Source organism: Peromyscus leucopus, chromosome 7, assembly GCF_004664715.2.
Source record: "Peromyscus leucopus breed LL Stock chromosome 7, UCI_PerLeu_2.1, whole genome shotgun sequence".
Taxonomy (NCBI): Eukaryota; Metazoa; Chordata; class Mammalia; order Rodentia; family Cricetidae; genus Peromyscus; species Peromyscus leucopus.
Genome location: NC_051069.1, coordinates 892431 through 916645, shown reverse-complemented (window position 1 = coordinate 916645; position 24215 = coordinate 892431). Strand labels below are relative to the sequence as shown.

The 24215-nt window shown below is 49.6% G+C and overlaps 1 protein-coding gene across 1 annotated transcript in view; it reads right to left on the bottom strand.

The window, feature by feature from the left end:
• Cgnl1 (cingulin like 1) overlaps nt 1-17822 on the bottom strand; it is a 149387-nt gene extending 131565 nt beyond the window's left edge. Inside the window, exon 1 of the mRNA XM_028865572.1 lies at nt 17728-17822. The gene's annotated coding sequence lies outside the window, so the exon portion shown is untranslated. The remainder of the gene's footprint in view (nt 1-17727) is intronic.
• Nucleotides 17823-24215: the final 6393 nt, after the last annotated feature.

Below are 24215 nucleotides of genomic sequence, written 5' to 3'. Positions count from 1 at the left end.
GCACAGGAGTCTTCTCAAGACAGGGGCCACCTTCCACTCCAGAGATGTCAACCCAGATGCCGCTCTAGACTTGGAGAATGGTACCCGGCCATCTCTAGGACAGCATCACCTCTACTTAGACTGAGTATCTGCCAGCTTGCCTCTAGCCAGCCAGATGTTGCCTTTCAAGGGTTGTGGATTGCTATAATGGTTTCCAGAAGCAAATACTCCAGCCACTGAGGTTTGGCCATGAAATTCACTTTTGCCCACAAAAGCACTACAGCTCAGGTCTGCTGGAGATTCTCGGGGCTGCACAATGGAGCAGGCCTTCCTGATCTTCAAAGTCAATGAGACCTGTTTTGAAATAAACACCCGAGCATCCGCAAATGGTTCGTCCCCCAGGCTTTGATTTGTGGGCTTGAGAACTTTTTTTTAACTTCTATTTCACGAAAAGAAGCTTTATACAGTTGAGAGAAAGTGTTTTAAACATACTGTAACGTTTGCAAAAACAGTATCATTTTCTTAGCACCATAGTCTTGGCCTAAGTTCGCAGGAAACCAGCCCCATAGAAGGAGGTCCAGCCCACTGAGAAAGCACAGTGTGAGTCAGGGACAGACTGGTCTAGCCAAGACCACCATGATGGTCACCCCTGAGAGACAGACCCCCTTCATCCTTAGCTAGCAATCAAAGCTCCTTAACAGTCACTTTCTAAACACTCCCCCGACATTCTGTCCCTGGAAGGCACTGTGGAAAGTACAGCTCTGTGATCCGAAGCTTCAGGCTGACATCACTGGAAACACCCCTCCCCTCTTCAGAAGAGCTGGAAAAGTACCCAGCTCTCAGTTTTCCGTCTGAAATAAAGCATGCATGGATGCACGCATGGATGCATGTGTGGATGCATGCAGCCGGAGTCTCGGGTGCCTTTAGCCCACTGCCTTCTCTTAATATTTGAATCTGTATCTTAAAGTCCTATTCATAGAGTAGGAAATATGTTCCCGTGGGCTAGGACAGGAAAATCAGAGGTCCCTAGCAGTGACTTAATCTAAGACAGAAAGGGCAGAGATCACAGCAGCTGAAGCCAGCAAGCCCCACCAGCCACCATTAGGTGTTTAACTCCTCAGATGCCTGCAAGCACTCTCTATGCACAAACCAGGGAACCAGGAGAGAGTGCACAGAACGCTGGGGAATCAACATGGGAGACAGGCAGTGAGGGTTCCTCAACAGAGAACTCTGCTCTCCACAATTAAGACAAACCCAAGAGACTAAGGCAAGCAACAAGACACGGAAAAAAGCCAACACAGTAGCGCTTTCTTTGTGAGGCAGGGTATCGATCTGTAGCCCAGGCTGGCCTGGCACTCACTCTGTAGCCCAGGCTGGCCTGGCACTCAGATCCACCCGCCTCGGCCTCCCCAGTGCTGGGATTAAAGGTGTTCAGCATCATGCCTCACCCACAGGTTTTTTTATTGGCCAAAATAAGTAGGCTGTAAAAAAGTGGAGCAGGGTTTAACTTGTCAAAACACAAGTGACTTACTTGGATCTCAGCCAATAATACCACAAGACCACCATTTATCTGACTATAATTGGAATTTTAAGGTTGAATTCTTTGTTTTTAATTTTTTTATTACATACCTATTTACTTGCAGATGTGTGTGTGTGGTGTGTGTGTGGTGTGTGTGTGATGTGTGTATATGTATGGTGTGTGTGGTGTGTAAGTGTGTGTGCATGGTATGTGTGTATGTGTGTGTGGTATGTGTGTATGTAAGTATGTGTGTGTGGTATGTGTATGGTGTGTGTGGTATGTGTGTAAGTGTGTGTGTGTGTGTGTGTGTATGCATGTGTGTGTGGTATGTGTATGGTGTGTGTGGTATGTGTGTATGTAAGTGTGTGTGTGTGTGTGTATGTGTGTGTGGTATGTGTGTATGGTGTCTGTGTAGTGTGTGTGTATATGAGTGTGTGTGTGGTATGTGTATGGTGTGTGTGTATGTGTGTGTGGTGTGTGTATGGTGTGTGTGTATGTGTGTGTGGTGTGTGTGTGAGTGTGGTGTGTGTGTGTGTGTATACTCAGGAGCACCATGGCACATGTGTAGATATCAATGGACAACCTGTAAGAGTCAGTTCTTTCCTTGTACCATGTGGGTCCCAGAGGTCCCTCTGCGGTCATCAAGCTTGATGGCAAATGCCTTTACCTGCTGTCCCTTACCATCATATTTAATGTCGAACAACAAGGCTTGGATTCAACACATTTGAAGGGAACAGAGGTGACTGTCCCAGGCAGGAGGCCTACACTCTATGTACTGCTCTCCATAGGTGCTGTGCTGTGCCAACATGGGGGGGGGCGGGTTAACACAGTGGGGTTGTCTGCCTCTGCAACCCCAGCAACCTGCCCGTCCAGTCTGAGCAGACAATTCGCACCCCATCTCCCAACATGCTTAGTTTGTAGGGCTGGAACAAGACTGGTTTTCAAACATGCTTTCTGCCCAATGGCTGCTGAGCCCATGCCCCTTCCACACGCTCTGGTCTCCTCTGGGAGTGTGAGCACCCAGCCCTCATGGGGGTGTGAGCACACAGTCAGTGAGACTTCCTGCCTCCTTTCCCTCTTCCTCCAAAGAGATGCAGAAAACGCAATAGGAGGGAAATCCTGAATCCTGACGTCACCACCTCTTTATTCATTGTTTCCCAATTTCATTATATATGGATTGAAAATATCCCTTTTTTTCCTGAACAAAGTAACACTAACTTAGAATTGAAGGAAGAGACACAAAAACAAAGAAAACCCACACATATACATAAATAAATGCTCAGGGAATACTTCCCTAGATTAACAACTGTTTAACCTGGTAGTAAAACTGAAAATGGTTTTGAATTTTCATCTTATTTTTTTCATATTTTCAAAATATTTCTGGGCTATAAGCATCTATTATTTTTGTTTGTTTGGTTTGGTTTGGTTAGTTTTGGTTTTGGGTTTTGGTTTTTGGTATTGGGGGGGGGGAGCGTTGAGACAGGGTTTCTCTGTGTAGCCCTGGCTGTCCTGGAACTCTGTTGACTAGGCTGGCCTCGAACTCAGAGATCCTCCTGCCTCTGCCCATCAGAGGGCTGGGATTAAAGGCGTGCGCCACCATGCCTGGGTGCATCTGTTGTTTCTTGTTGGGATGAGAATGCAAGTCGGTTGTTCAAGTGTTTGCCTAGTATACACTGGGTTCAATCCCCATCGAGTGATCTCACAACTGTCAGACTAAACAAAAAGAAAGTAAGAGATGGCAGCCTGGCCCAGCGGGTAAAGGCACCTGCCACCAAGCCTGATGACCTGAGTTCGATACCCGGGCCCCCACGATTGGGAGAGAATCAGCTCTTGCACGTTGACTTCTGACCTCTATGCGAATGCTATCGCATACGCATAAAAGAAATAAATACATGTTAAAAGTCTTCTTAATAAAGTAAGACACAAAAGGGTACACGCTCTGTGAGTCCTTCCATTTGCCATGAAGTTCAAATAGTGAAGACTGACCTACGGTAAGAAAGAGTGGCTACTGCTGAAGAATGATAGCTAGGACAAGGCAAAAACCTGTACAAGATTCCCTATCCTTATGACATATATTTAACTTTAAACAAAATAATAAAATCTAGGTTTGAGCCGGAACTGTCACTGCTAAAGTGTGGCCTTGAGTCAATTCCTTTAACATCTGAAACCTGAAAATGAGGATAAACACATCACCTGCTTCATGGAAATGTGATGAGAACTAAGTCCATGCAGCAGTACTTAGCGCAGTGCTGGGTTCTGGGTAGAGCTCAGTACTGAACAGTAGCAGCTGCAGCAAACACCTACTGATATTTCATCTGATGTCAGGATCTGAGCTTTGAGACCTTAATCCTGCTGCACCCCTGTCTCTCCAGTGCCTGTTCTTCTGTTTCTCAGGCCAGAAGCCAAGTGGGTGGCCCAGGGAACCCAGAAGCATGTGGCCCCAACTTCATCTCAAGAAGTGTGCGTCACACTGCGGATGCTGCCTCTGAGGTCACAGCAGAAGGAAACTGGCCAGAGTCACCCCATCAGGATTAATCACCCACTGAAGAGGAAAAATGACGGGAGGCTCTAAAAGCAGTAGCTGGTTTTTGCAGGAGAAAGAATATTTTATTCTGGTGAAATAACTCATTTGGAATGGAGCAGTCGCTTGGGACCTGAACCAGCTCATCTTTCTTCCCTAAGGAAGCAGGGGAGACGGCCAGCCCTCTGTTCGAAGTGTTTCATGTTGACTGGCTAAATTTACTATCCTTTCATGTAGCGTGGATTTATACTCAATTTGCGAAACATATGCCTGTGGGTGAAATAACTTTAGATGCTGGTCATGTGGTAAAGGATTTGGATTAGCTCAGATCATTGAAACACCATAAACACATCCTCCAGTTTATGAGGTCAGCCTGCAGATTGAACGTGACTTATTCCGACCAGCCCTTGCTTTAACTAATGCACATGTCCTGGGGTTCAAACCCAGCCCCACTGCTGACCAGTTGTATCAGCTTGGCAAAGTACTTAATCTCTCTGCACCTCAGTTTCCTTAGTAAGATGGACTGACAGTGAGGTCATTACAAGAAGATAAATTAGTACCCAGCGAGCACTTACAGGTATTAGTTAGTTTCAGTCTTATGACTGTTTCTGATAACGGTGCAGAATTCATCTAAAATGGCACACTCCAATCACCACAAACTTGGAGGATATAGTATAGAATCCTGAAAGCCAGGAGGTTTTAAAATTGTGTCAAGGGGGTATGAACATCAATGTTATATATGCATGTGCACACACACACACACACACACACACACACACACACAAAATTAAATTTAAATCAAGTAAACTTTAGAATATAATATGCCACCGAGGTCGGTTTCTCAGCATCTCAATCTAGTGTCCCCAAAAGATAGGAAACAATATTCTAATTCCAGATATGTCTAAGGACTCATATAGGTATGACTCACACACACACACATGCACACACACACATTTGAGAAAGCAGTTGGGCTATGGCTGTGGTTCCTCTCAGCCTGCAGCAGAGAAGGCTCACCAAGATTGTGCATTTTCCTTCCTCTGTAAATGTTGAAAGCTTTTCATTTTGTTCCAAAGGAAATGGCTGCAGCAAAGTCCAATGACATCAGACACCAGCATTGTCTGGGCGGTGTGGGTATCCGGTGACCGTTACACACGGCTTAATGCTAAAACCCAGGAGCACAGAGGCTAACGGCGACTTCAGAGAACATCCCTTACAACATTCTCCCTTCCGATGTACCGGAAGCAACTCAGAAAGTCACCCCAGAGCAAGGGAATGAAGGACAGCCCAACTCGATAGTCTACTACCCATGACCCCAGAAGAGTCTTCCATTGCTTACTGCCTCCACATTCTCACGAGGGAGAACAGTGCTTGGAAAGCTACTGCATATAACATTTCTTCACACCAACAGGCACAGTCACACTTTTCTACAGACAACCATCAATGACACTGAAGATTCCTATCTCACCGACTGTTAGCAGTGGTTCTACTCTTATTACCAAAGTAATCCAACCAAAATCACATTTTCTGCTGTACTGGTCCAGGGTAACCAAGAGGGTAGAGGCAAGCAGATCTCTGTGAATCTGAATTGAGGCCAGTCTGATAGAGCGAGTTCTAGGACAGGCAAGGCTACATAAGTGAGACCACGTCTCAAAAAAGAAAAAGACACAGACTTCTAGAAGCCACATACTATAAACACACCACACTGTACGCCATCTCCGAGATGATTCTGTTAGACCCTTCTCTGTGAAACCCCTTCCCAGCTTTATTCTGGGGCCCTTGGTACTGCAGGCGTCAGTGTGGAACAGATGAACAGAGTTCCATCCTCAGATTGATTCCCAGCAATGAGCTCAGAGCAAAAGCAGAAATGACAGCTGAGATTTATTTGCAGGATAAATTTCCAGCAGGACTTTCTTTCTTGCTGAGCTGAGCTGGTAGGTCGGGGCCGTACACTTCATAAAGTTTGCTTTGGATCTTGACCTAAACATCCATTCATCCTTCAAATGTGTCCTACTCTGTGCCAGGTACCAGGGGAGGTTTAAAAAAGAGACCTTATTTCACTGCTGGGCTTTTCCCCTTTACATTAACCAGACACAGCTACAGGAACTCCTGTCCTCCACTAGGTCAAGTTTCAGACTGTCCTAGCCAGGGCCTTCTGATGCCTCTCCTTAAGATCCCCTCCCCCAACCCACTAATCCCAAACCTGGTTGCCCAGGTACAATGGATAAATGCCACGGGATTACTTAAAAGTATAGCTGAATTCCCCCCAAGAAATACCCAAGGGTTAAATGTAAAACATAGCAACAACAAACAACAAAAACCTCCTAGACAGGATGGTGGTGGCACACGCCTTTAATCCCAGTACCCAGGAGGCAGAGGCAGGCGGATCTCTGTGAATTCTAGGCCAACCTGGTCTAGAGTGAGTTCCAGGACAGCCAGGGCTGTGACAGGAAAACCCTGTCTCAAGGGGGGAAAATTCCTATAGTCTAACTCGGTTGCCTGTGTTTCATCAGGAAATGGGACATTTTCTCCCTGACATCTCTAGAGGACAGTTTGTGAGAAGAGGCCTGTTCCCTCCCAGCGTCCATCCCCACTCAGAAAGGTGAGAGCCTCACACACTGAAGAGCCATGAAGCCTTTCCAGCCAGGCACTGGGAAAGGTTCACAGTCCTCAGTGTGCCCACCTCGGGAACTTCCAGTCAGATCACGCACAGCTTCCCCACGTTTTCTCCAGAAGCCAGACATGACACCCACCATGTCTCACAGATGTCGCAAGCCCACCAGGTAGGAAAGCGAAGCAGGAAGCTTCACTAGGCTGCATCTCCAGATGCCTGTAAGCACCTTGCACACATGTCTCAAGTGAGGAGGGGTCACTAGGCCTCAGCCCTGGGCAGAGCAGGGCCAGCTCTGGCTGGCTGGACCCCCACAACCTGTGGGCCCCAACCTGAGCCAGTCAGTGCCTTGCTGGGATTCTCTGCCACTCTTGTCTGGGCCTAGCACCAGAAGGATGTCCGGAACAACACTATCAAAAACAAAAGGTTAGGCTACAGCACCCTGTATCTGAGGGTCTGCCCCCCCCTCAGCAAAGTGAGGGAGTCAGCAGCCTACTGTTTCTCACTCACCTCTCCTGAACCAAAGCAAAAAAACAGCCCCCCCCCCCCAGTTCTCACAGCCCCAGGCAGCCTTGGGGGCGGGGGTGGGGTGGGGGGAGCAAAGCCTAGACCCCCTAGAGCTGACCTGCTCTCCTGAGTGTTTTTTAAAACTTCTGTTGAAGCCCTCACCCTGGGAACACATAAAGGGGTGGCTGAGGGAAAAGAGGGCAGCTGCCCTTCCTCGGGAAGCTTCCGGCTCCGTACAGTCTCTCCAGAGAACTAATTTTACATCTCTACGAAGCTTCAGGCCTCTCTAAGGTAGAAATCTCCTACCAGAGGCTGCTGAAACCTCTACCCCCTCACAGGGCACACACACACACACACACACACACACACACACACACACACACCTTCCCAGCCCCCCACCTCCCGGCCTGGCCTCGGGTCTGGGCCAATGACAAAACTACAAAGCTGGCAGGTCTAAAGCAAAGGATGTCATTAAGGGCCCAGGTTAAGGATCCCTCACTCGGCAGCGCCTCATTTAGAAGCCCTCGGTGGCATGCAATGTAAACACATCCCAAGAATGCTCTAAAACGAAGGGAGGTTTTTATTAAATGACTTAATTGAGGGCCGCGTCTCCTGGCGGAAAGCTTTTAAAGGGAGGAATAAAGGGAGCCTGGCGGGTGTCTCCCAGACACTTGTTTTGAAAACCTGCCATGCTGTCTCGGGAAATTAAGCACAACGGGGGGGGGGGGGGGGGGTCCCCATGTGTGTTCCTGCAGCGCGATCTCCAGCAGAAATAAAAACACCCAAGAAAACCTATTCCTGGGCACGCCGGGAGCCTAGCAAGAGCGCTTCATTCCAGTGAGCATGTCAAGGGTCGTTGGAAGCATGGGATGGGAAAAGTGGAAACATTAGGGCTGGCAGGCCAAAAGGATCCAAATAGATGGTTAAACGTGGGCATTTTAACACTTGAAACAGGGCACGCCTTGAGAGAACAGGCCTGATGAAACACCCTAAGTTCATGCTACAGAGAGACACTGGTAAAGAGGGCCAGGATGCCTTTAAGACCAGCACTTGGGATACAGCTTCGTCTACATATTGAGCCAGCAAGGGCTATAGAGTGAGACCTCGCCCCCCCATCTCTCTCTCACACACACACCCCAAAAGACATTGGTGAGAAGCACCAGAGAGCCGGTAAACGATCAGGAGACAGAAAGGAGCTTTGACCACGTATGTCAGCAAAGGCTCCAGACACAGAAGGCAACACACGGCAGGAAATACATGTTTGTGATATCTCCAGAATACGCATTTCTACAGAGACAGAAAGAAGGCCCGGCCCTGATGGCAGGGAAAATGTAGGTACAAGGTTTCTGTCTGGGGACATGGCAAGTTTTGGGATCAGATAGTAAAGATGGTCACCCCAACATCAGGAATGTATTCCACCCCTCTGAAATGTAATTTTCACACTGTGTATTTTACCAAACAAACCAAAAAACTTTAATAATTAAATTTAAACTTAAATTAAAAAAAAAAAAAAACCACCTCCCAGGGACTGGAGAGATGACTCAGCATCCCAAGCACTGGCTGCTTGGAACTGGCACATCTCTGCTCTTGCAGAGGACCCAGGCTCAGTTCCCAGAACCCACAGGGCCTGTCACAACTATCTGTACTGCCAGTTCCAGGAAATCAGACTCCCTCTTCTGGCTTCCGCTGGTACTGCACACACACAGTACACATGCACACATTCAGGTAAACACTCCTATACATAAAATCTTTTTTAAAAAAAAAAGTGGTTGGAAACTCCCAAATCAGAAGCAATCCCTCCCTTACCTGAGTACCAATACAGTACACACACCACAGACCAAAATAGAATGGATATTGCTCTACTAACAGCTCAGATACTGAGCTGAGCTTCCGTCTTCAGGCTGGATTTCCCCAGGGTGACTTAACCCTCATACCTTTCACAAATGAGGAAACTGAGGCATAAGCGGTCACACAACAAACACAGGGACAGCCCCAGGTGAAACCGATGGAGTAGCCAAGCAACTTACTCCCCTCTTGGCACTTCCAAGGCCTGGACTGCGCTGCCTCCAGCTCTATAGTCTGCACGGTCTGCGCATGTCAGCGGAAGAACTGTTGGCAGGACAACAGATGTACCCCAGTGTGAGGCCCGGGTTTCCTTACCTGTGGCTCCTGTCACCCTGCACCGCCCTCCACTGTGCTCATGCCTGCAGTAGAGGTTCTAAAAACACCTGCAGAGGGGGCGCCTGTCGGCTGGGAGTTTGGCTCCGTAGCAGAGTGCTTGTATAGCATGCACAAAGGCTCTGGGTTTGACCCCCAGCACAATAATAATAATAATAATAATAATAATAATAATAATAATAATAACAACAACAATAATAATTTAAAGGCACAGCCTGGAATCTCACTAGCACCTTCACTGGTTAATTTACCCCTTAGAACAACACAAGGGTCCTCGTGTCTTTTCCACTGCTGTGATAAAAAATACCGTAACTTAGAGCAAATTAGGAGCCTATTCAGCTCACAATTCTAGGTTCAAGTCCATCACTGTGCGGACGTCAAGGCAGGAACTTAGAGCATCACATCCAGTCAAGAGCTGAGGGAAAAATAAGCCAGTGTGGCTCCTGGCTTGCTCTCAGCTAGATTTCACTGCTCTAACGGGGCTCAGGACCCCCTGCCGAGAGAATGGGGTGGCCCACAATGGGTTGGGTCTTCTTTAGTAAATAGTCAAAACAACCCCCACCAGGCAAATTTGATCTAGATAATTCCTCATTAAGGCTCACTTCTCAAGTGAGTCTTAAGTTGTGACAAGTTGACAGTTAAAACTAACTGGCAAAATGAGACACACACACACACACACACACACACACACACACACACACCTTTTAATGCCTGCAGCCAGTCCCCGGCCACTCCACCTGGCGACCTCCTCCTGGTTTGAGTTTAACTACCTGGAGGTTAAGGGGCTTCCCTGCTAGAAGCAGGGTTATTTATATGTAAATAGTGCAAGCAATTACAAATGAAGTGAAAGGGAGCTTAGCAGAGAGTCAATTGGCTATTCCCCCTCAGGGACACCTGCCGGCCAGACAGAAGCACCAATAAAAAGTGAAATTCTACACTTTGCACTCTACTTTGGAAAGCAGGGAGGGACCTTTATCACTTACTAGAAACTCCCTTTGATCAGAGATGGTAAATTGAGCTAACACCTCAGTGGAGCGCGGCTCAGTCCACTGTCCTCTGCAGCCGCCAATTGTCCTCAGAACTGAAGGCCCGGGGCAGCATCCCTGACCTCCAGCGGCAGGGTAGCAATGCTAAGCTGTGCCGCCCACTGCCCACTGTGACTGTCTACATCTACCTAGCAACCAGAAGTAGGCTCCGAACCCCGAACCCCCAACCCCCACGTTACAGATGAAGATACAAACTCCAGACAAGAGGACTCTGCCAGAACAGACAATGACGGACAAGGAAGGCCTTCCAGGCAACTGCTGGAGACCAGCAAGCTCTTAGCAAGATGAGGGCCACATCCTCAGAGTTAACCAACCCCTCCTTAAGAGTACTTTAAAAAAAATCTGGCCGAGTGGTGGTGGCACACGTCTTTAATCCTAGCACTCGAGAGGCAGAGGCAGGTGGATCTCTGTGAGTTCAAGGCCAGCCTGGTCTACAAAGCGAGTCCCAAGACAGCTAGAATTATACAGAGAAACCCTACCTCAAAAAAAAGAATAATAAAAATAATAGTAATAAATCAATGAAGGCATATATATATATATATATATATATATATATATATATATATGCACTCATTTGCTGAAGAAACAGAGGAGTGAGTTAGAATACAAACCAGCCAGGAACAGAAAGCTGAACCACGCACGTGTAGTAGGGGCAGGAATCATTGGGGAGTAAGTGAGGGCAACTGAGCTAGAAACCTGGGCTTGAACCCTGAATCCCACCCCTAAGAAGCTGCCTGAATTTGACAAATTATCCCATTTCCCATGGCCTTGCTTCTCTCACTTACAAAACAGGCTGGAAGAGACTATTCCACAGAAAAGCTACAGGAAAACGGGCAGACAAGGTTGGAACGAACGAATTGGGATCACCAGGAGAGGAACTAGTCTTGGATAGACCATCCCCCCTAGGAGGAAGGAAACTTGCTCCATTCTCTCATCCTCTCTCTCTCATCCTCTCTCTCTTTTTCTCTCATATCGGACCCTGCTGCCTCACACCCGGAAACCTTGACTTGGGCCTTCAGGGAGAGGTATCCATGCCTTAAGAAGACCAGTGCTACATAATAAGCCAAAAGCTAATTCTAACCGCCCGGCTCTCCCTCACCTCCTCACTTCCCAAAGCTTACAAGAGGCCCAGGAAAGCAGGAACATTTAGGACTAAACTCGTCTGGATACATCTTAGACAAAAATATCTAAGTCCTAACCCAAAAATTCATAATCAAAGGAGATCATGAGTTTGGTCAACGCCGCGCTATGGTCCCCAAGCAAAGTATCCCCTACCCAATTCATTTACTTTATTTTACATGTACGAGTACTTTACTTACTTGTATGTCTGCATGTATCACATGTGTTACCCTTGGATGTTAGAAGAGGGCACTGGATCCCCTGGCACTGGAGTTGCAGATGGTTGTGAGCCACCATGTGGGCGCTGGGAACTGAACCTGGATCCTCTGTAAGGGCTGAGCTATTTCTCCAGGCCCGATCCTTCGACAGTAACCATGGCTCTCAGCCAGGCCGTCCCCCACCCCCAGGCTTCTGAGACTTGACTGGGCCAGGGAGGGACACTCCCCACTTTCCAGCTGCAACTGCGTGGTTCAGTTCTGAAGGGGCAAAAACCTCACGAACAAACAGCAGAGAAATCAAACCTTCAAAACCAGCTTTCTCCACCTAGGACTAGGGGATCGGCTCAGTTGGTTAGGTGTCCCTAACACGCAGGGGCTCCACCTTCCAGCACGGGGATGCAATCCTGGCACCTGGGAAGTCCAGGCAGGAGGATCAGAAGTTCAGAGTCATATTCTGCTACATAGTGAATCTGAAGTAACCTGAACTACATGAGAGCCTGTCTCAATAATAACAACAATACTGTTCTTACAGATATATATATAAAAAAAAAAAAATGCCTGAACCATTGTGTACTTTACCTAAGGCAAGCAAAATCACCGTGATTGGACAGCAGGGGATAAACCCCACCCTATAAACAAAGACGCTGCCAGGCAGACTGGCAGCACAGTCCAAGTTCATAGATTATGCCCCGGGTTGTAATCCTCAATGCTTAACTCCCTGCTGACTCCCTAAGTCCCTGGCAGTCCAGTCTTTCTAGGTGGGAACCCTGTGTGTGTGCCCACGGCATTGCCCATGGTAATGATGGCGGCTCATTTGCGAATCTGTTCTGGACTCATAAGTAATGACAGTTCTGTCAGGCCTGAAGCCATGACTGCCTGCAAATTTAAGAGCTCAAGGTAATTACGGTGCAGCTGAGTTCTGTTCTGGCTGCATGCATCACATGAACCAGACTTGGACTGTAGACCCTCACTGTACCCCCGAAAGCCCAGCACTCAAGGACTGCAGACCCTCACTGTACCCCGAAAGCCCAGCACTCAAGTGTGCTTTTCACTCTTACTCAGTAACCAATTACTTCCAGAACTCAGAGGTTTGCAAAGCTTGAAGAAACGCAGGAACAATGTCTCCCTAACCCAGAGTGGGCCCATTCAGAGCTTTCGCAAACAGCCGAATCTGCCTTCTCCTCTAAAACAAGAAAAGAAGTGGAGGAGGAAGAGCCTGTGAAAAGTCTCTTGGACCACAAGGACGCAATGGTCTTTGAGACATTTACATCTTCCAGGAGGGATCTATGCATCCATCTAAACCCGAGGGGACTGTGCCATGGAGGGGGGGGGGGGGAGAGCACTAAAAACACGTCTTTTTTAAAAGACACACCCATTTTTATGTATATGAATGAATATTTTGTGTGCATGAAGGTAGGTACACCTCATGTGTGTCAGAGACCACAAGACTGTGTCAGATTCCCTGGAACCGGAGTCACAGACAGTTGTGAGCTGGTGTGTGGGTGCTGGGAATCCAACCCAGGTCCTCCTCAAGAACCATTAAACTGTCCCTCCTGCCCCTGAAAACACAATGTCTTAGTCAGCTCTCCCTAAGGGAGCAGCCTTGCAAAGAGCTGAGCTCTGTAGTAAGGCCCGACCCGAGCAAATCTCTGCTCAGCCACAGCACGGGCGGGCGCGGTGAGTGGCCCCAGGACCTGGAGTCTCCAGGGACATCAGGGTTCAGTGCTGAGGGTCAACCTGGCACTTGGATATGATCAATAAACAAATAGTAAGTACCGGGCTGGGGTGGGCTTTCATTGACAGGGCTCGCCTGGCATACATGAAGCTCTGGGTTCAATTACCAGCACTGCCTTCACAGGCACCTGGTGTCTGCCTATAATCCCAGAATTTAGGAGGTGCAGCCAGTAAGTTCAAGGTCACCCTAGCAACCTGGTGAGTTTGAGACTAGTCTGGATGCAAAAAAAAAAAAAAAAAAGTAATTTTTGTTGTGGTTTGGAGACAGGGTTTATTTAAGTTGTTAAGTTGCCCCAACCTGGCCTTGATCTCAGCCCAGGCAAGCCTTGAACCTACGCTCTGATTCAGCCTCCTGAATGGCTGGGATGACAAGCCTGTGTGGTAGTAACTATTGCTGGCATTAGGAACCATTCTGGTAACTGGGAGCTTGGGAGCCTGTGAAGCACTCCTGGGAAGACTGAGGAGTGAGTGAAATGCGGCTTGCAGCCAGCTCAGGAGCCCTGTGTTCGAGCAGCCATGCAGGCTGCCGGCTGAGCGCAGAAGCAGGTTCCACTGTGGACAGCGGGGACTCTGCCGGACGACTCTGTCACTGATGAAGCGCCACTAACCTTCCATGACCAGCCACCAACAGCCAGATGGGCCTGTCCTGTTCACACAGGCTTCCCAGCTCCCTAGAGACCCTCCAGCAAAATGCATCCACCAGAGCCTGGCATCCTCATTCTTCCCTCCTGAGTGATGGGGGCCTGCCCCTCCCCCTCCTCCAGACCCACAGCTCACTCCGGTTCAAAGCCGGTGCAGAGTCCCAGAGTCAGAAATGAGCTGCAACTTGAATCTCAGAAAGTGGTTTTTTATGCCTTCCATATCCATGAACTGCAGGCGAATCGAGCCAGGTGAGGCTAGACACCTCTACACAGTACCCAGCTCACCAGAACCCAGTCTGAGATCCCACTACCCAAACTCAGGCTCTTTAATGCAAGGACCTGTATCCTGTGGACCAAGATCTTGGCAGATGGGACAGAGCTCAGCCAACATTAGTGGCTTTTTAAATAGTTGCTCAATGAATAACCAAAGAAAGAAATAACAACCACCACCTCTCATGTGGCTGGGCAGTAAATCCCGGCACTTGAGAGGCTAAGGCAGGAGGATTTACCTCAGTCGAGGAGCTCCCGCCACGCGCGTGCGCACGTGCAAGGACCTGGGAACACTGGCTTGGGAAGCAGGAAGACAGACACATGAAGGAATAAAGTAGAGGAGATTGTGACGCGGCGAGCACATGGGTGTCAGAAAACCACCTGCAGGAATCAGCTCTCCTGCCTTGTAGGTTCTGTGGCTCAAACTCAGGTCCCCAGGCTTGGCAGCAAGCACCGTTACCAGCTGAGCCATCCTACCAGCCCCAGTGGGGACATTGGACTGAACACCCCAGCAAGCTTCCCACTTCAGGAAGACCACTCAGCCCTGGTGCCGCCCCCGTGAGCATCTCTCCTCCCCTCCCCCTTCCGCCCCCCTTTCTGGGTTCTCATATCATAACTGGTTCCATCTTAACAACAACGCCAAATGACAGAAGAAAGTGTGTGCTTGGGTGTCACCCAGGGGAACTTGCCCAATTTTCAATCCCTTGAACTTTATTTTTCTCCTTGGGTGCAGCCTCTCTATATATCTTTGCCCTTTAGTACCAGGACCAAAGGAAGGGGGGAGGGAGGGAGGGAGGGACCACTCAGCTGAGCCTTTTGAAAAGGTTAACATCATCCTTTAGATAAAGAGTTTCAGAGGGAAAGAGCTAAGAGACACTTTAAATTCCATCATTCCTCACTCCGCCAGCATGGGAAAGTAACTTAAGACACACATGGGCGTGTGCACACGCACACAAAATGAAGCCACCATACTAAGTGGCTGGTTATAACAGACAATCACAGCTCTCAGGACAAATCACAGGCCTCTTCCGGAGGCTGTACCCTTCCCCGAGATGAAGGTATCCCACTCACGAGTCCCATTTTTATTCACTTACTTTCTTCTGGTTGGGTGAGCACACGACCACTGCTACCCCAGAGTGAGAAGGGTTGTAACCAATCTGCCTCTGGCCACACTGAGCCACACACGGGGTGGGGCCAGACTGCGCTCCCAGCTCCCAGGCAACTGCCACTGTTCAGTCTCAGCGTACAGGAAACTAACTGCTGCTCCTCAGGCACGACTTTTCAGAGACCAGGAGTCCCAGAGCATCCTAGGGAAATCTTGTTCCCCAGCTGAAAAGGAGTTTACAAGCCCCATTTTGATGGACTGGTACATGCTCATGCATGTACACACACACACACACACACACACACACTCGGGAAAATACTTTCTATATGGTTCTGTTCCCCAAAGGGTGAAGACTTGGCTCCGGGGGCCACCCTGTGACACCCTGCACTCCACATAACCTCCACTCCTGAGCCAGGGCCACAACTACGGTGGCCACTCCCCAGCGGTCACACTTGTAACAGCTGAACCCAGCGACAGGACAGGGTACATATGGGAGCAGGAGGAAAGGAAAGCCGGACAAACCAACGGAGCAAGACTCTATCATTTTTTATTTTTCAAAATCACTGTCCATCTGGCTCATGTTAGAGGCCAGAAACAAACACAGGCAAACACCCTCCCTTGGGCATCCTTAAAGGGACTGCATGTTGATACTACAAAAAGACAATACACGGGGCCAGCACTTCAGGAAAAGGCAAAAATCTGATTTGTGGCTACATTGTTAACACCCAGGAGAGAGACTCCTGAGAATATTTACTTAGAATACCAGAGAGTGTCAGCCTAGGGACAATTGTGTTGATAAAACATATGTGACCAAAATCACTGGATTCAAACGTGGGCTCAGCTTTTTCCTTTGTCCTATCATTCTTCACATAACCTGACAGGTGACTGGAAAGTTACCTGGGCTCTGCCATGCTCCTGGAAGCGCGCTTTCACTGACTCCGGTTCATTCTATCAGGGAATATACAGACGGTTGCTCCTGAGGGCCGGAGCACACATCGAATAGAACTCACAAATACACACACGTGGACACAGTGCCAGGTGCAAAGCCTTTAGAATCTCGCCAACTTCAGGAAAAAAACTTATGATTATGCAAACACCAGTACTTCAACGTGTGTGTGTGGGCACGCGTGTGAGTGTGTAAGGAAGGGTCTACAAGAGCTCACCAAATCCTAACTGTTCTCTTCCCCTTTTCATCTGAGATCCTTTCCAAATCACTTGGTTTTCCCTGGGTAGGACAACCCAGTGTTATAACCTTGACGCTGGCAAGGACTTGAGATTCTAATGCCCACACTCCAACCTCCTGGGTAGAAAGTGCCCCTGGAAATATTTACTGTAAACAGAGTTAGGAACAAAGGGAACTTTTCTTTTTTTAAGGCACCACCTGCGGTCTAAGGTTGGCATGCGGCGTCCACAGCCCCCCTGGTGGAGAGGTGGGTAAGAAGCCTGAGCGCTGCATGCAGATGGGTTCTCCCCAGGGAGAGCTCTGAGCTTCCGAGTTCCAAACCTGGCAGCACCCAGAACCATGGGGGGAGCTTTTTAAATGTTCCCACCGGCTGATCTCCCCCCCCCCCGCCCCGAGACCCCTGGAATCGGGATGTAGGCAGAGGGTAACGAAGGTGAGGATTTTTTTTTTTCTTTTGATTTTAAATCTCACCAGGTGTGTAGCCCAGTTTGCGAGCCAGGTCACCTTTAACAGAACTCCCACTGTATTTTGAACAGGGTACTCGGTGTTGGAGGGCTCTTGGGGTGAAGGGGCACGCACATAGTAAATATACAAAGTTCTTCTAAAAATTCTCTGTCCAATACCACAGCCAGGCACCTGTCTAGAAGCCAAACGGTGATGCAACTTGGAAAAGTCCTTCAAAAGGCAAAGGGAAAAAAAAAGTGCTCTTGTGGGGTAAGGACTTTCGGGGTGACCGGCCAGGACAGAGGAGCGACCACCAGGCTGTCCGGTTTAAGGAATGTTCTTAAAGAGCACGCTGAGATCAAACACTGCAGGGAAGGGCGGGGAGTGCAGTGCTCGGTGCTGCTCGCCCGCAGCTGTCACTGGAGCCCTGCACAGGTTCGCCACCAACTGCTCGGCGCGTCTGGGGTGCCAGGGCGCGGTGCGGGAGGCAGGAGCGCACCTCCAGCCCCGGGACTGCGGCGTCCGCGCCGGGATCCGGGGACCAACGCTCAGGCTGAGCACTGCGCAAAGCGGCAGGAGCCCGAGCCCCTCGCCGTCCGGGGCAGCCCCGGGGGCCCGCGCCCACCCTCCCCGCTCCGGCTCCGGGCTCACTTACCGCCTCCGCCTCCCGGGTCCCGCTCCCGCTGCAGCCCCGCAGAGCCGGGCCGGAGAGCAGCGAGCGCCGCGTCGCCAGGAGGCCGCGCCAGCCCCGCCCCGCCCTGCAGCCGCCCGCCCGCCCTCCCGGGAGGAGGAGCAGGCGGCTCTGCGTCCGGACCCTCCCAGAGACTCCGGACCCGAGCCGACCCAGGGCTGAGGGCCCTCGCGGGCAGGCCGGGGCGCTCCCTGCCACCCTGCTCCATCTACGCCCTCTCCAACACCTCCTCCCTACCCTGCAGCCTCCCTCTCAGCGATCCTTTAGCACTCCTCCTCCAGGGAGCCTTCCCTATTTCGCAGTCCCACCCCATGCCCGATCTGTTTCCCCTACCCTTCCACACAGCCTTGTTCTCTTCACCTGGATGCAAGTCAGACTGGTAGAAGAGCACCCGAGTGACTCCAATAAGCTGGGCCTGTGTCGGAGGTCACCCGGTGGCTGCGGGTAGCAGAACTGACATTAGAAACCAGATCTCAGTCCCTGCTTTAGTCCCTTCCCAGGGAAGGTGGCATTACATCGCCAACGGTGAGGGCCACCAGTAGGAAACTTGTCATTTCCAAGCCTCAGTTTCCTCCGCTGTAAAGTGAACAGGGCACCCACTCCACTCCAGTAGCCGTTCCCGAAGAAAAGGACTGCAGAAATGTCACGTGGCCTGCACTATTTTAATAAGTAAATGTTTGCCGACGTGCTGAATAAAATCAACACTCAAAATAGCCACGTGAAAAGATTTCAGAAAGTAACCGCGATTCTTTTGTAGGGAAAACACACAGCAGAAGAAGAAAAAAAAACTGCACAGCGGTTATGGAGAGATGGCTCAGCAGTTAAGCGCACTTGCTGCTCTAGCAGAAGTTCCGGTTCAATTCCCGGCACCCACGTGGTAGCTCCCAAACCTCTGTAACTCCGGTCCCAGGGGATCTAGTGCCCTCTTCTGGCCTCCTCCAGTACTACATAGATGTGGGGCACAGACATACATACATACAGGCCAAACAGCTATCCACATAAAATAAATACAAGTGATTGTTTAAAAAGAGCACAAAGGAGGCAGCCATCCTCCCTGGAGCCCTTTGGGAAACTTCTCAGAAACAGTGGGTTCACTAGACATGCTCCACCCATAGTCAGCCACAGCCAAGGATGGTTAGGAATGCAGCCCTCCTCCCATCTCCCAAAAGAAAGCAGGGAACCTACTCAGAACACTAAGGGTTTTGTGATCTTTGTCAAAAAATTAATTGCTTAGTTCTCGAGTCTGGTCTTTGGAGATGACAAATAGCCGGAACCGCGTTCTTGGACGAGCAGCGTTCTTGGGCGAACAGAGTTCTTGGGCGAACAGCGTTCTTGGGCGAACAGTGTTTTGGGTAGGTCTGCTTGCCTGAGCCAAGGCATCTGGGTTTTGGGTACATGTGGAACATGGAATTAGGCAAACTATCAGGGGAGACTGTGCTGAGTGGTGGGAAAGGCGTCGCATAACACAGACAGAGACACAGGTTAACCATGCCTCAGACACCTCAAAATGCCTGCAATGGATCCTGCAGCTAAGTGGCGCTGAACGCCAGGATCGCAGAACCTGCAGGGCAGTAAGGAATCAGCCCAACCAGGAGGGTTGCAGCAGGAAGCTGTGCGGGGAAGGACATTTCCAAAGAGCTTCTAAAATTGGTGACCAGATATGTGTCCTGAGGTAGTTTCCGGAAACAGAAATAGGGACATGGAGAGAGAGGTAGGGTTTTTTTAAAAAGATGTATTTGTTTTGTCTATATGTGTGTGCCTGAGTGTGTGTGTGTGTGTGTATGTATATATATATGTGTGTATATATATATATACACATATATGTATATATATATACATGCATCATACATATGCAGTACACATAGAGGCCAGAAGAAGATGTTGGATCCCCTGGAGCTAGAGTTACAGGTGGCTGAGCATCTGATGTGGGTGCTTGAGATCTGAACCCCAGTTCTCTGAAAAAGCAGCAAGTGGTTGATTGATTGATTTATGTATTTATTTGGTTTTGGTTTTTGGTTTTGGTTTTTTGGGGGGGTTGTTTTGTTTTTTGTTTGTTTTGTTTGTTTTGTTTTTTGTTGTTTTTTTGTTTTGTTGTTGTTGTTGTTGTTTGAGGCAGGGTTTCTCTGTGTGGTCCTGGAACTCGCTGTGTAGAATTCAGAGATCCACCTGCCTCTGCCTCCCCAGTGCTGGGATTCAAGGTGTGCGCCACCACACCACACCACGCCACAGCAAGTGCTCTTAAGAGCTAAGCCATCTTCCCAGCTGGAGAGGTTGTTTCCGTGACGGCTACTGAAGGTTTGGCAGAATTGCCATGAGAAATTCCTGCCCAGCAGGCTGGTGGCTGGAATGGGGTGTGGGGGACCATATATGAGCTAGACCAGGTACTAGGAAAGGAGGGTGAAGTGCCCTCACTCAGGGCCAGGAAATGGAAGGTTCACCCGAGGGAGAAACAGGAAGGGAAGTGTGAGAGGTGCTGGGCGCACACGGGGGGGGGGGGGGGGGGGGGGGAGACGACCTGCGGAGTCAGATGGAAGCCAGAGTGAGCAGCTCCTTGAGGAGCAGGCTGGACCACCTGCTGCTCGTCTAGTCCCACCTAGACCCTTGAGAAGGCCTGCAGAAAGTACATGCTCAGCAAACATTTGCTAACCACAGAAAAAGCATTTCCCTGGCATGCTCTCTTCTTTCCCAACAGGTAGTCTGATGATAATCAAAATATGGGGAGTGGGTGGGGAGGCAAGGAGAGAGGCAGAACGGGGATGGGGCCACCAGAGAAGCAGCTGTCCACGCCCCTGTTGTCACTCAAGCCTGCACAAGCGATGCCTGGGATACTCTGAGCCACACCTTTCCCAGTCTCTTTCCCTCAGTGGAAGACCCGCTGTCTTGACAGCCGGATAGAACCTGAGAGGTTTTTCTGTGGGGCTTGGTGTGTTTGGGGGGGGGGGATGTTTCGTCAGTGGCAGCAATTTACCTAAACCAAAAATTCAGGAGGAAGGAAGTGTGCATTAAAATCACCTTTTCCTCTTCCAAGTTTTGTGAATGTGAAATGCGTAATACACCGAAATATTCAGATAACACTAGGTTGGCAAGAGCAACAGGACTTCCCTGGTACACTCTGGAGACCTAGTGAATGCGGCCAGCAGAGAATGCAGAGGGCAGTGGCTTATTCAGCTGAAGCCATGAAGGAGCACCTAGGGAGACGGATGGGTCTGATGAGAGCCCTGGGAAGAGGTCTGTGTCTGGAGCTACGAGCAACAGACTGCCTTGATCTGAGTTGCCCTGGAAATGGGCCTTTGAGACAGGATTTGGAAGCAGGCATCATATTTAGGAAGTGACACCAGGAAGTAGGGGTACAGAGCAGGAAGAGCGAGGTAAGGAAGAAGGAAAGGCCAGCTTTAGCGTGTGCTCAGGGGATTGGGGCTGTTTATTTTGCCTCCGCTCCCCACCAGGTCTTCTGAGAAGCATGCCCAGGGTGCAGCCAGGAACTCAGGGTGTTACAAGATTTCCACAGGACCTTGGGGAAGATGCTCCAAGGTAATTTTCCCCACTCTGGGCTACACCCCTATTACTAAAATTCCTTCCCAAAGGGAGACATAAACAGTGTCCACCCCTTTTCCTAAGGTCCCAAACACACACACCAAGTGAGGCACAATTCTGCCAGTTGACTCCGGGAGCCACGGGCTTCCTTCCAGAGGTCAGGGGAGGCTGTTTCCAGGGGTGGAGGCATGCCTCCAATATCAATCACCCAGCTCATCCTGTAGCTGCAGAGATGGCGCCCCTGTCCCCTGGTCTCCCCCATCCTATATACTCTAGCCAATCCCCAAGGCCTTGTGCAATAAGGCAGAGAGAGTCGCATACAGCAAGTAGTAGGAAGTGGCTGGACACTCAGGGCAGGGTCTCCGTGTGTGTGGGGGGCGGGGAGGGGGGGGTGAACAGTCCACAGGTCCAGCTGGGAAAATCTTTTTGCAAAGGGGCCAAGCTGAACTCCCCAAGATAGTGGGTGCTCGGCTCAGAGGGCACACTCACAACTCCACACTTTACCCCTGTGCTGAGAGGGCTCCTTGGAGCGGAAGTTCTCACTCGAGGGAGCCAGCAGCAGAGCGTGGAACTGTTTGCACACAGGACTTGTTCTCCGTCAGGTGCCCCAGTGCCCATGGCTCCCCCAGCTACAGCAGCCAACAGTTTCTTTTGGCACTGTCCCCCACCTTACCCAAAGTTGTCACAGTGCAGCAGCTCCAACTGTCCCCCCACAGACAGCCAGAGGTTGGATCTCTGGCTAATTCTACGGCATGCCATCATGGGCTCTTCCGTCCTCCAGGGAGACCAGCTCTAGCCTCTCCATAGACCTGGCTAAGAGCCAGGGAAGGGAAGCATCCCTAGGGTCTCAGCCTCGTGTCTATACTACACATACATATGTACATATGACTGTCTCATAGGAACAGTCTGTCTCAGCAGCCAGGGAGATGGCTTAATTTGCTGTGTACACATGAGTCCTTACATTCAAATCTCCACATAAAAAGCGAGGCATGGACATGCATGTAACCCCACCCCTGTGCAGGGTAGAGACAGGATGGCTCGCTACCCGCCTGGCTCTGGGTTCAGTGCAAGACCCTATTTCAAGGGACTAGGCAGAGCGATCAAGCAGGACATCCCACATCCTCCTCTGGCCTCCACAAACACACAGGAGTTGTGCTGAGTAGTTTTTACATCAACTTGACCCACAGGCTACAGTCACTTCAGAAGAGGAAACCTCACTTGAGAAAATGCCCACACCAGACTGGCCTGCAGGCAAGCCTGTGGCCCTCTTTCTTGATTGGTGATTGGTGCTGATGGGCCCATCCCACTGTGGTACTGGCCCTGGGTAAGTGGTCCTAGATGATACAAGAAGGCAGATTGAGAAAGCCTTGGTGAGCAAGTCAGTAAGCAGCACTCCTCCATGACCTCTGCATCAGATCTTGCCTCCAGAGTCCTGAGGATGGACTGTGATATGGAAGTGGAAGTGAAATAAACCCTTTATCCCCAAGTTGCTTTTTCACGGTATTTTATCACAGCAGTAGAAACTGTGTAGAGCACTCACCCACAAACACATATGCTAATACCACACAGGTATACACACAGCACATGCCTATCATCTCTGCTCTTCGGGAGGCGGAGGCAGGAGGATCTTTTGAACACAGGTTTAAAGCCAGCCTGAGCAACAGAGCAGGACTGTCTCAAAACAACAACAAAAGTGAGTTTTAAACTATCCCTTCGAAGTATCCTCTACTATAAGTAGTGTGAGGGCTGGGCTGGAGAGACGACTCAGCAGGTAAGAGCACTTGCTGCTCTTCCAGAGGACCCAAGTTCAGTTTCCAGCATCCACATGGCAAATGAGACCATCTATAACTCAAGTTTCAGAGGTTCCAATGCCCTCTTCTGGTCTCTGTGGGAACTGCATGCACATGGTGCACATAGATACATGCAGATTTCCCTTGGGTATTCAGTATATGTAACAAATGAACAAAAGACACCTACTGGGAGCTCACAGAGGGAGAGGCAGGATCTAAGGAATAGTGACAGGTCCCAGGGAACTTTGGGAAAGCAGCTGAGGTTATATGTCCTGTGGAAGGAGGAAGGTGAAGGTGTCCAGAGACAAGCATATTCTGTGGGAGGCAGGAAGAGGAAGACACCATTGCTTTTGTTACTCTTCACTGTAAATGTAGGGCATCTTTGTCACGAAGTTAGGATCACTCTAAGAGGGATGACATTAGTCAATAGGAAAAACAATCAAATGAGGCTATAAAGCTCGACTCTGTGTGGCCTCTACAGGACCAGCTCCAGGGGGACACAGACTTCCTGTACAGATATTTCAAGCTTTTGCAGTACAGGAGAAACCAAGAAAAGAGATTGGGATCATCAAGGGAATCTGAGTTGTTGAACTTCTTATTGGTTGGTTGGTTGGTTGCTTGGTTGGTTGGTTGGTTGCTTGGTTGGTTGGTTGGTTGGTTGGTTGGTTGGTTGGTTGGTTGATTGATTGGTTGGTTGGTTGGTTGGTTGGTTGGTTGGTTGGTTGGTTGGCTACAAACAGAGCCTGTACTTCCAGACGCTCGGCTTCCTGCCTTACAGGCTCAAGAATAAAAGCAGGATGTCAGTGTTCAGCCAGCTGAGGGAAGTATAAACCTGAAAACAGCAGGTCCACAGCCATCATCCTGGTCACCCCAAGCCACTGGCACTAATCAATGAAGACACATTTTTAAACATTACCACCACCACCCCATGCACACACACACACCCTCCAATGCCCCGACTGTGTCCAAATACACAAGGATGTGAATCCCCTTTCCACCATGCCTTGGCCAAAGCCAGGATGGCTCAAATTCCAAGATTAAAGACAAAAAGTTAAAGCATTTAACAATGTTTTGTATTCTTTGGGCCACATTAATCAACCATTCGTTGGGTGAATTATTTGGTAACTT